The following is a 10,309-nucleotide window of genomic DNA, read 5'->3' on the forward strand; positions in this document are numbered from 1 at the left end:
TTTTTTTTATTGGTAAGCCTGTTTTTTAAATGAGATCAGTAACTCTTTGATGCTGGCGGGGTTCGATCCCCAGACCTTTGGTATCATCACCCAAAGATTTTACCGACTTTGTTAGTCGGCACCTGCAACAATAACACTTGTAATGGTCATAAATTCAATAATCTTTGAAAGTTTTCTAAAAACTTTAAATAAATCTCTTAAATTGTACATAAGCATGTATTAACTTGTATTTCAAATTGAACACGTGTATATTATAATATACATAAATACATACGTCCTATATAATATATATCACACACTAAATTGCTAGCATTAATTACATGCATTCATAATTATATATATACATGTATACACGTCCAATATATCAAACACGTGCACTTATATAAACTAGCAAGATGCACGTGCTGTGCACGCGGTTGACAAACACATTTATTTCATTATATATATAATATGTGATGTAAGTAAAGGCTAGTAAAATATGTGAATTTGAGTGATGTAGGTATTGGTTAGTGTAACATGCATGAATAAGAACTTTAAAGTTTGTTTGACCATTACATGTAGGACACACTCAAAAGCACATTGCATTATGGAATTGATTTTTTTTTTTTTTTTTTTTTGGAGGAGGAGGGGGAGGCTTTTTTTGAAAAATGTATTGTATCATAAACTTTGATATGCCTTTGATTGATATTGACAGAATGATAGATGAGTTTCTGAGGCCTTATAAGGAAAAGGCAGAAGGAGGCTGAACTTATTGGTTTGAAGCGTACAGTGACAAAAAGAGCCCAAAGCTTCAATTGTTCATGTAGCATGAATTCTTCTTTGTTGCTTCTATCACAACACTTTGAGAGGCCGGGTGAGGGCAATACAATGAAGCACTACTATAATGTATAAAACCAAGAAGAACCTCCAATTATGAGTACTACTCTTGGCATCGAAAAGTAAAAAAAAAAGCGAATTCTACAAGAATATATTTGAGTCCGAAATAGGTCCCTTCTCCGGCCATAACTCTATACTAACATATGCTTCTAAGCTAGACTATTTTTCCCATCTTCTAAAATGACGATGTGCAATCTAACAACTGACAGTTTATATACAAACTAATTGGTGACTTGGAGTAGTCCTTGTTTGCATTTCATATTATCTTTTCCTAGCAATGGATAGTTCGATCATAAAATTACTTGATCCACATTTGAGATATTATAATTTATTTAAGCTCAATCGTTTTCAGTTGAATGTTAAGAGTGGGTACAAATTGTTAGATGTTGTGAACTCCAGTAGCGTGCTAAACATGTATTTGATAAGTGGTTATTCGGAAATTTTAATTGATAAGCTCTATATCTACGAACTGAAGTTTGGAAACATATTCCAGCCAAAAAGAAAAGTTTGGAAGCATCATTTGAAAACAGAAATTGCTCAAAGCACATATAAAAATTGTTCAGTAACGTAACTATACTGAACTAAAGAAGAAAAAGGCTTGTGACAAATCAAAACCATGGAATTATTCTGAACATATTCTAAATGGACCCAACATGAAATTTGGTGGCTTAAAAAAGAATCTTAAATAAAAGTCACCGACTACATGCATATATTTTTGCTTTGGTTTGCACATAAATAACAAATTGCAATTGATCTAAAGAACATACATTTCATAACATTAAATTTATGGTACCAATATCTTCCCCCAAAAAAAGCGAGATTCATTGGAGGTTAATTACATTACGTATAAAGAACAGTGTGAAGGCTATACAGGTGTGACTGCTTGCTTCATATTTTACAAAACTTACGTAATGGGCAAATTGACAATGGTTGACACTCCTACGATTCGGTGCCTATTGGCCTATCCTAACTGGTCAATAACACATATTTTGATTCTTTTGTATGGCTATTTTTTCCCTCTGTTTCCTAGTATTCTTTCTTGTGGTTTCTTGGGATTCAAAGCCACTTCAAAGATTATGTAGCATTTTATATCGTTAAGGTGAGCGGGAAAAATTTCTACTCCTCCAATGGTCCTCAAACCATGTTAGTCTACTTGGGTCTTTCTTGCAATCTCATTTTTACCCATGTTGTTTCACACAAACTCCAACATAACATGCCGAAATTTTCCTTCAAAAATTCTAGGGTCCTTCGACATTGCATACAACGCTTTATGATTTAATCTTTGCTTGAAACGTAAGGCTTTGTAGGGATGTAATGCAAAAGTGAAAATGCACCAATTGTGAGTAAACAAATGAGAAGTTTCTCTCTCAATAAAATTCATACACAAGCACATGTTCAATAGAATACCTCGGCCATGCTTCATCAAGTAGATGAAGGGTGCTTGATAGTAATAATGGCGAAAAGCATCCGGAATACACACGGTGTGTTACTCGCTAAAGATCAAGGTTAAGTCCGTAATCCGCATGAAAGTAAATTACATGATTAGGGCACCAGGGGAAGACTTAAAAAGAAACAAAGAACCTGTTTTTTTCTTTTTTTTAAAAAATTGTTGTACCACACACTCGATCACACACAACAAATTAGTATTTCTGCGATTGCCATGGATAATGTACTTTTGACAAATCTGTTTCCTTTTCAAAATGCCAAGTTTTTATTTGATCATTGGTGTCATTTTGGCGGTCAGGTCGAGTGCTTTCAGAAAATACCTATTTTTATAATAGAACTTGTGCATCAAATTGTAATGTATCTTTCACAAGTCATATGTGTGTTAAAATGATGGCGGCAGGTCATGCTACAAAATCATATATGATACTGAGTCAATGAAACATCAGAAAAACTGAGATACAGGAAATATTAAACATTCACACTCCTAAATTGTCGCCCACCTCCTCATAAAATGTCATTGTGGTGAGTCGATATCCTGCTAAAAGCATATACTCCTTTACTGACCCCTAAGATCTTTACGCTCATTGTCTTTTTTAAAGGACCCAAATCAGAAAAGGAGAATCCCTCTTCAACTATTGCAAAGGTAGGTCTATCGATTCGCAGAAACATTTAATGAATCCCTCTTCTAATTAAATTTGGTTCGTTGGCTTTAAGTCTAGGGCAAACTCCCCGCTTCAATAATAGCTTGGATTTTGTCGTTTGTACCATCGAAAAGTAAGATAATGCACAAAGACGCATCGGGCTTAAGACTTCTTCACGATTTGAATGAATCCGGATGCTCAAAGCGCCGAAGTGCAAGTTTTGTATGCCATATTGTTTTCGAAAAGGAACATAACATCGTTAGTAATCCCAACCTCTTAATAACCCCACAAATAAATAAAATGCAACTCATCACTAACCCGTTCAAATGGAGGTTGTGGTTTGCCTCTGCAAAATTGGATAGAGTTCATGTTGCATTTCTCAACATAGAGAATTTGGCATGCTCATTCAACTGTTGGCTAAACCAACATAAAATTAGACAATCGATCAACTACCTCATCATAGTTCTTATTACCAATAGCTTAACAGAACACAAAAAGATCATGAACTTCTGTCAAACAAATTAAGAATAAAACGTATATGAAAGACGATTGTAAGAGCCAAATATTTACCCCATAGAACGATTGAACCCAAACTGCTCTATCAAACGGGCGCTACCTCTTGAGCTACAACATCTTGATCATCCCTTCCAGCCTCTAGAGCAAACCTTACAGCCTCCTAAGCACACCTTTCAATCTCCTGGGCACACCTTTCAGCCTCCTGAGAAATCCTCCTCGGCTCTCTACGTTTTGATGGCACTCACACCCATTACGTTACGATCAAGGATTGAAATAGAAATTTTACATATAGTGCCTCTAACCAACAGAAGTATCAATTTATATATTGGACTCTAGATATCTCTTTCAAGATTTGCATCATTCTATAGTTGGTACATAATCTTACGGAAAACCTTAGCAGCATGTTAGGTGAAAGTATGACTCCTTAAACTCAAAAATAGAAAATGTAATGTAAAATATTAAACTCATAAATTTCCCAAAAATTATATTTTACATGCTTTGTTAGACGATAGTTCAAAAAGTAATCGATAATAAATCAACTAAGTTTCGGAGAAGATAGGAAAAGCGTGGTATTCCTGGGACCGTTTCACCTAATATATAGGAAGTTGTTCTAACCCTGAAAAATAGTATGGAATTTTAATGAACGTGGTATCTGTTGCAAGAACTGAAAACATAATCTAGTTACTTTACTTCATAAAGCATCAAACACAATCAGTCATTTAATGAGCAATGTATGGAAACTGAACACATAACACATTAAACACAATAATTATTACTATTTAGAACAACTAAGCAAAATAACATTCTTGTGTAAATTTGGAGTCTGCTGGCAGATTTGGAAATCGTTAGTTCAATTGATGGTTATATCAAAGCCACAAAGACCGCAATTCCAATGCAAGTTCATCGAAGCTAGTTATTTAACCCTGTTCAATTCCTTTGGTCTTAAGTCACAACTTCACAAGTTCCAAATAGGATTCCAGAAAAAATTTGACGAAAACAAAGAAGAAGCATGCCAGAGTCTCACATATAATCACATTCCTCAACATTGTTATCTCACTCAAAACTACATACTCATAGTTTTTACATCTTATAAGAACTCTATTATATATTAAGAGATTAAGACTAAACAACCCCTGAACATAGTAATCTACTACTACACATAGAAACCATGAATTCCAATATTACCACAATCCTCTTCTTGATGTGTATTAGTCTTGTATTTCTTAAAGCGCAAGAAGAGCTCCTCATGACATAAGTTCTTTCCATAAGTTCTTCCACCCATCTCCACCAACTTCCAAAGATTTCCATACATTCCTCGGCCATCAGCCTTGTGCCCCATTGCCGTCTTCCCCTATCGTTAATTTCTAGTACACCAAGAATATTACATACCACTCGAGCACCCAAAACCAATATACCTAACCTATGCTAATTACTTTTTTTTTTAGTTAAAAAGGGGACCAATTCAAGTACACTTGTTAGTTGGATGAGTTGTGATAATTGGAAAGTTTCTCTTAAGATCCGACAAAGAGAAGTGTTAATGTTGAAGTAAAAAAATAGCGGTATAATATACAGATGTATGAGTATTTAGAATCTTACAGGTATGCTCCTTTACACATTAGGAAAATGTGTCCTTCCCTCATCCCACACAATAATGATAGTCTTTTTGTTTGCTACTCAACCCCATGGCTCCATTTCCGTTGGTAAGGCAATCGAAAAACACCAATAAAATGAGCATTGAATCCAAATTCAAACCCAAATGAAGACTTAGTAATTAAGAGAAACCAGGTTGTAAGTTTGGATATCCGATTCCAAGCCGAAACATAATCTTGACTTGGCTAGATTGGTTATACTCCGACTCCCTCGACCTTTGACCCAATAATGTGCATGCATTCTTAATACGGTTGATTGTATGTTTACCTGTAATGGACCCCTTCTTCTCTTTTAGTCATCTTGCTTTCTCGCCTAAGCCTTGGTTGAAGCCTAAAGGGCTCTTCAGAGCCTATTTTCCCAAAGTTTTGGAACCTTACTTTCTATTTGAGACTTTTTGTTTATGCTTTGAGATATATTCAAATATGTGTTATCAATAGCTTCGCTTGTTATTGTTGACGCTTGCTGCTAATTAAAACCTAATAGCAAAATGATTAAATTCCAGTCAAATGCCTATCTCACTCGAGCTGATTCAGATAAAGCAACACACCTATAACTATATCCTCGTAAATGCCCTAATAGTAACACAACAAATGAAATGTTCAACTTTTTCTAAACTTAGCAAAGAATATCACTTGAAATGTTCGATTTCACTGCAGCGTCCTAGAGATATCAATGTTATCTATGATGATCCTTCCCCTCTTTGGTTTGATTAGTCTAAATAGAGCTTGGATAAGCGTTGATTTACCACTTCCAATCGTCCTACTATTCCAATTTTCTTTCCACCGAAAATGAACACGATACATTATGAAGGACAACATGAAGACTCTCCTTATAACAAACCTTAAAAATAATAATTTTCAGAAAATAGAGATAATCAAGTTGAAATAACGGAATGAATTATTTTTATATAAGGTTTATGGATATAATCATAGCAATCATTAACAAAGCGAATGCAATCATAAAAGAAAAGCCTAACTAACCTTCGATCAAGATGTTCAATTGTTCCATTCTCTCGCCATGAGGATGGAGGGCGAGAGTCCTCAATGATGAGTGGAGCCTCACTTGGGAGTTGAGAATACCGATGAATACGCCAATAGAAATAATTTTGTTTTCAAGCTTGCAAAAGCTCAATATCCACCATGATAAGCGTGCATTTAAGTTAAGGTCATACATACGCGACGACGGCCAAAGCCTGCCATACACCTTGCACGAAGCACTTCCAACACCTTAAAAGATCCGATAATAGGGGACCGCAGTAAGTGCTAAACTCAAACTATATTTATGATACATTGTCATCATCCGAAGTTAAATATTGGGATGTTTTTCAAGAAAAATGAAACGGGACTCGGATATAAAGAGAAAGAATGGAAGAGTTCTATACTTGATTGGATCAATGCTTCGCGTGGCACACGCTTTACAAAGTGTAAACATCACGAATGCAAAGACAAAAGTCGAGAGTAATTCCATGGGCAAGCAAAGCCACTCAATGGCAGCTATGTTGCGTAAGAAAGGGCGAAAGCAAAACAGTCAAGAAGATATAGATTCCTCTTCACGAACCGCTTCTCTTGACCAAAGCCTCGATTGTAGCCACCCCAAAGAATTGATTCTCTAAAGAGATGGATGACAATTGATTTACGGATGCTAACAATGCTAACAAATTCCCCGGAAGAAGCCATGTAATATTTCTGCATTCACAAAGAAACAGTTGAAAAGACTACATATACTATTTTTACTAATTAATAGATTGCTTTCACCTTGACATTTTACTAACAAAACAACAAATCCGTAAAAAAAAAATATGGTAGAAACAAAGCATGAACATAATCAAGTCACAACATTGCTCAACTCCAAGTCTCCAACATTCAAAGTTTTAAATTGTGTCAAGTGGGATGCTGATACAAAGGGAAGCGTGATTTTGAATTTTCTATATCTTTCATCTTAAAAGGATTAACGGCTACTTAACTATTTAATTACCTACATCCACAAGCAAGCAATGGCCATGTAACGCATTCTCATACACCTCAATAATAACTCATTTCTCCAATTCAAACAATAATGGAAAAATATAAATAAACCAAAATATATAATCAGGAATTTTAAAATAAACAAATAAATTTCAAAACAAAGAGATATGATAGATGAATTGATAGTGCCTTGTTCACAAACAATGAGTTAGGAAGGTCTTGACCACTTGTAGGATTTCTTGATCATATCATGTATTAAGAAAAACCTTAATGGTGTAGAGGGCGATCTAAAACTCACAACCAAGATAGAATACCTATGGGGAAAATTGCCAAGAGTAAACAACTTGCTAAATAATAAGCTAGCAATCAATCGTGCGGTGCTTGCACAAATGTTTGTTTTTGAAGGAAAGTTATGAATTAATAGAAACTAAACACACCTTTTAAATTGAGATTCTCGACATGGTCCTCTCTGAAGAAATTCACGTGTAACACCCAAATGAGGAAATTTGAATAAAATAAAATACATCTAATTATAAGATAATCTAACTCATATAACAACAAAGGCGAATAATACTTCATTTTTTTCTTTATGTGTATCCAAATCCTGCAATACCAAAATGTTTATGGTAGTTGAGGCACTTTTCTTTGGGGCAATCGTTGTTTGCAACTCATGTTATTCCATAAGAGGAAATCCATAAAGAATCTAACCAAAACAATGTTGTCAACTCAAGCATGTAAGTCACAAAAAGGAATAGCTACACATAGCCTTATTAAGTTTTATGTTTTCTACCAATGAGCAAAACTACCAAAGGAAAATTCAATGAGCAAAAGTATTACAATCTTACATGAAGCATTTGCTTCAGAAGCTTTTTCATTGGGCACAGATCTTACTACTTTCAGACGCAGAATATATAACTCTTGAACCTCCGAAAAAGCTCCATTCATTTATCTTATCACAATGCTCATCATTGCCACTCTTTGACCGAAAACTGCAACTCCCCGAACCTCAAAGATTAGAAATGGATCTCTGTTCTTGCCAAAGAGTAAAATCAGCCGGCATAGCCTTCCACGATTGACCAACCTACATATAGAACCTTTTTACTATAATAACCATAAGGCCATACACTGAAGTACTAACATGTATTTCAAGAAACAACAAGCATGACTTCACTTAACTATCATGCTCATGTAAAATTAAATAAAATACAATGGAATAAAAAGCAAATAAAAAAGATAGCTTCATGAATTATGAACTCATCTATATAATACGTAAAATGTCAAAGTTGACATGGTTCAATTGTTCGCCTCAGATAAGTCATGAATTTTTTATCAACAAAGAAGCCGGCGCAATTTTAAAACATATTTGAAGGATGGTCAAGCACTTAATGATAATGCTATTTTGGGGCATAATTTGCTATAATACTGCATGAAACGCAAAGACAGACCATACGCTCGAAATCTATAACTTGCTATGATCTATCACAAAGTATATACACAATTTTTTTTTTCTTTTTTCTTTAAACAAATGTTACTTCCATTTCAATGAACTATTAGTGTGCAGATCAGAATGGCATGGTATCAATGAACTATTAGTGTACACACAAATCCAAGCAATACTTCGACTAAACCACATCGTTTGGTTCAATGCTATTACCTTTAATATCACGATAATCTCGACTAACATATTTGTCTATATGACTAAACACTACACAAATGAATATCAAGACAATCGAGCAAACAATGTGCTTGAAATCGAGATAGGATTTTATTTGTTTCGATTATCCCTTGTAGCTTCACAAACGGCGACCAAATTGCATAATATATATTGCATCCACAAATGACAAAAAATAATATATGAAAATTAACTGATTTTAAATCAATAATTCTAAAAAACCATGCAGATAACATTGTCAATCTAAACTTCAGAAAATAGATAAACCTTGATTCTTCTGTAGGCTATGGATTAACCTTCATCCTTACATCCCTCTGAGAAAGATCGTAGAAACTGATCAAGATTTGTAGACTATAAATATATATCAAATTAAAAAGAAAAATAGATTCCATACATACATTTAATCTAGCTGCAGAGCACTCTGATGCGAAATATTTCCAACTTGATATTCGTATGGTTGCATCTTCATGACCTGATATAACCATTTTAATAAATTGAATGTAAAATAAGTTAGTTAATCAAATGAAAAAAGGTGCTCTCATTGCAAAGGCGAATGAGCAGTCATTGAGTGTTTTAAGGTTCCAAAGTAAGGTGCTGCTATCACTCACGAAATATTGAAAAAAGTAGGAAAGCAAGGGGATCTTACCTTTGTTTCCCAATAGTGACTTGGTTCTCACCAAAGTTAAATCAGGGAGTTGTAGGCTTGCTTGAATCTCCACTTTTAGAGACTCTTAAGTCCATAGTTGAAACCGACAAATTCACTGTACAAATTCTACTTTGGAGGACCTGGTCGCAACCCGTCATGCCCATGAGACAGTGCCGACTTATACAACCATATACACTCGAACCCAAATGAGTGTGTAGTTTTAGTTTTCAATCACGTTTAATCAGTTGGAAATTCTATGCCCATGTGAGATGGAGTTAGATTGAATAAAAGCAAGTTCCAAAAGAAGTTATTGTTTTCCTTGCGTCGTATCTCGTATTTGTGCGGCATCTCTTTCTTCCTTTATAAGGTTTAGATCCATTAACTTTGCAATCCAGGCAAATGCTTTTGCTATCTTCTCTTGTTCATTTGGGCTTTTCTACTAATGAGAGGACCTCAATGAAATCTGTTGGTAAGTGACATCATGTATGTGCCAACTGTTCATCCATCAAATAATCCATAAACCCCTTAACCGCATTTCGAATGAGTCGAAATTAACGTTTAAAAGTCAAATGTAGAACCTGAATAGCAAATGAAATCCCGTGACGGGACCTTCTTCCTAAGCCAAAAGGTATGAATTCAAAATGTTGACCTCTTACGCCTACATCCATGTGACTCGTGATAAATCTCTCCAACTTCGAAACTCTAAAGGATCCGACCACACTTGTGGGTCTCGCGGTAGCTTCCAAAGGTTAACTATCACAGTTGTGCCTAACGGGATTATGTAACCATCGCACCTATTGTGGCAGTCTTCCATGGACTCATGAGGAGGTAATCGACATTTAAACAGGGGTATAACCTTAAAGTTTCCTTCACAATGGCTTGAAGATAAAAGCGGTTT

The 10,309-nt window shown here is 35.0% G+C and overlaps 1 long non-coding RNA gene across 1 annotated transcript; it reads right to left on the reverse strand.

The window, feature by feature from the left end:
* Positions 1 to 8,111: 8,111 nt before the first annotated feature.
* Positions 8,112 to 9,899, reverse strand: LOC147482963 (uncharacterized). The gene is made up of 4 exons (XR_015206654.1): positions 9,412 to 9,899; positions 9,164 to 9,237; positions 9,033 to 9,079; positions 8,112 to 8,174 (listed from the first exon to the last, which is right to left on the reverse strand). It is a non-coding gene; the product is annotated as an uncharacterized LOC147482963 (long non-coding RNA).
* Positions 9,900 to 10,309: the final 410 nt, after the last annotated feature.

This window comes from Coptis chinensis, chromosome 8 (assembly GCF_015680905.1).
Source record: "Coptis chinensis isolate HL-2020 chromosome 8, ASM1568090v1, whole genome shotgun sequence".
Taxonomy (NCBI): domain Eukaryota; kingdom Viridiplantae; phylum Streptophyta; class Magnoliopsida; order Ranunculales; family Ranunculaceae; genus Coptis; species Coptis chinensis.